This window comes from Podarcis cretensis (genome assembly GCF_951804945.1).
Source record: "Podarcis cretensis genome assembly, chromosome: 10".
Lineage (NCBI taxonomy): Eukaryota > Metazoa > Chordata > Lepidosauria > Squamata > Lacertidae > Podarcis > Podarcis cretensis.
Window position 1 is genome coordinate 36,821,334 of NC_137179.1, and position 3,224 is coordinate 36,824,557.

The following is a 3,224-nucleotide window of genomic DNA, read 5'->3' on the forward strand; positions in this document are numbered from 1 at the left end:
CCTCAAAAAAGTCCAGCAACAGCATTTTGCACCAGTTGGAGCTTTCAGAAGGGACCCCAGGGTAGCTCCACAGTAAATTGCAGTAATTGGAGTATTGAAGTTACCAATGCATTAATCACTGTGGCCAGGCTATCCTTGTCCAAGAATGTCCATATTTGGTGTAATAGCTATAGCTGATAAAAGGAACTTCTAACCACTGAGGCTACCTGAAGCTTCAGCAACCATGATGGACTCAGGAGCACTATGACCCTGTTCTTTCAGATGGAGTCCAACCTCATCCAGAACAGGCAACTGACCAATCTCTAAGACCCGGTAAAGCTACCTACAGTGTCTCTTTTTCCCCAGGATTCAAATTTAGTTTAGATTCGCTCATCTAAGTCCATTATGAAACCAAGACAATGGTCTAGATCAGTGGTTTCCAGTTAGGTAAGTACTGCAGATCCCCTGTTTTTCAAAAGCCAAGCCATGGATCCCCCTACTTTTGAAAAGTTGATATATGGTAGTTTTTATTACATGAATGGTGCCATGGATCCCCTGGGGTCCACAGACCACGAATTGGGAAACACTAGATCATACACAGTTGTTTCTGACTCAGATGTTATGGAGAAACAGAACAGAATACTACTGACATTTTGCCCAAATTACTAATGACCACTCCTGTTGGCTTCATATAGAAGTAGAACATCATTGAAGACAAGATCGCTCATGGCAGCACAGCATAGTGCAAGGAACACGGGGCAAAAAACATTTCCCAACACTATTCACCTATAGGTAGTAGCCACAGAATGTGTCCCCAATATCAATTCAGACAGAGCAGGTCTAGGAGGATACTATGATTATTGGTATCGAAAGCTGCTGAGAGACTGGGAAGCAGAAACAAAGTTGCCTTCCTTCTGCCCAACTCTCCATAATCTGTATTCTTCAGGAACACCTGCAACAGCTCCACCACTTTCTCCATCAATTTATTCAAGAAGTGAGTATTTGTGGGAAGTGAGATAGGATGTACTACTGCTGCAGGCATAACTCTTGAAGAAACTAAGAAGTTGATCACAGCATTTCATTGGTCTTATCTCTTTAGCCATCTGTAATGACTTTGTAAACTTCAATGATTTTGCTGGAGCAACAATTACCACACCAGGTTCAGTTTGTATGTTTGACATTAAATTGCAATAAGGTAATTCCTTTGTTTTTAAATAAGCCTTCAAATCACATTATACATATCCAAAGAACAATGGAAAAATCTGATGGATGCATTCCTATTGCATTAGAATCTGTCTCTGGCCTACTCCCCAGGGTTATAATTAATTTAATTTATATGACAGACTACAACTCAAATACAATGAAATAGCATAATCATTAACTCACAGAAGAAACAGGAATATATTCAAGTTTAAGTAAATAGTGCTTTAAATGCATAAAATCTCTAGAGTCTAGATGAGATTTATTGAGAAGTAAAACCTCTTTCCTAAAGTGTCAAGGCAAAATCTTGTTAATCAGCTTTTTCTGCTAAAAATAAGTATTAAAAGAAAAGATAAAAGTAAATTCTCAAAGGGGTTGTTGGCAAAGAAAATCCCAAATAAAAGAGAAGTAGTAAAAGAACTAAGAAGCTGAGTGAGGAGGGGCAGCTCCATTCAAATCAGCATAAGAATGGGCTGTAACATTTTCTTTTATTCTTAGATAGAAGAGGCAGGAAGATCTCTGAAAAATAGGGCAGCAATTCAATTACAGTGCTTAGTGGGACTTCAGTAAGCAATCTGAAGCACTTCAATAATGTTATAAAATTTGTAGAATACTCAGACAGTGTAAGCTATCCATGTCTACTTAAAAGTAAGCCTCAATGAATTAAATGGGATCTACTCCCAGGTAAGTACAAAGCAATTATTGACTACCTATTTACCAGGATGGGACGCAGGTGGCGCTGTGGGTTAAAGCCTCAGCGCCTAGGACTTTCCGTGTGCGGCTCTGGCTCGCCAGAGCAGCGATGTCACGCTGGCCACGTGACCGGGAAGTGTCTCCGGACAGCGCTGGCCCCTGGCCTCTTAAGTGAGATGGGCGCACAACCCCAGAGTCTGTCAAGACTGGCCCGAGCCGCACACGGAAACGCCGTTTACCTTCCCGCTGGTAAGCGGTCCCTATTTATCTACTTGCACCCGGAGGTGCTTTCGAACTGCTAGGTTGGCAGGCGCTGGGACCGAGCAGCGGGAGCGCACCCCGCCGCAGGGATTCGAACCGCCGACCTTTCGATCAGCAAGTCCTAGGCGCTGAGGCTTTAACCCACAGCGCCACCTGCGTCCCCCTGCAGATTTTGGTAATAATCTGTATTTCAGATTTTTGTATTTGTTTTCTGCTTAAAACATAAAACATGTTTACTCCAATGGAACACTCTGGCACATTTCTTAGAACTATCCCAGAATAATTTCAAAGTCTATTCTTTTAAATTTGTTTTTGACATTTTTATTGTAAACCACCTTATAGGGCCTTTCCCTAAAGTAAGGGGTAGACATTGTGGTAGCCTCTACTTGTAGTAAAGGTAGCTACATGAGGCCGGAGGAACATATGCCAGCTGTGAGGCCGCTCCCTGCAAGGCCCTTTCACCTGGCCTGGGGGGGGCACACTCACCAACCCTACTGAAGAGGCTCCTCATGAGGCCGGAGGAACTTCACAAGGTTGTCATATCGACCAATAATACAGATGATAATGCAACCTAAAACCTAAAGGGATATTGTTTTGAACCACATACCTTTTACCAGTGATTCTTTCCTCTGCTAGTACTCCTGCACACTCCAAACTCGCAGCCTAACTCTGGCTTTGTTCACAGCCTGTTTTGTCCTCAAAATATCTGCAATGTTATAGGGCTGTGCTCTCCAGCCCAAGCTGACCCAACTCCTATAGCTTACTATTCGGAATACAGCTATGTCTGTTAAAGGAAGAATTCTTCCTACTACATCCATGTGCATAAGCTCTATCATGTTGCTAATGAAGAGCTTTGTTCTCTGGCCTGAAAGAAGCATCTGAAACAAGACAATGACCCTGTCTTCCTGCATGGCAGGAGGTGCAGTGTTTTTAAAGACATGCTTCCTCACACCTTAACAGGGGGCAGGGAGTGGATCTAAAGTGCTGCATAAGTGGTTCTTTCTTCCACATATGTTTTACAGCAGGGGTTCCCAAACTGAGGCATGCCCACAAATTTCCATTCAGGTGGCTCACAGTGCATCTGCATCAAA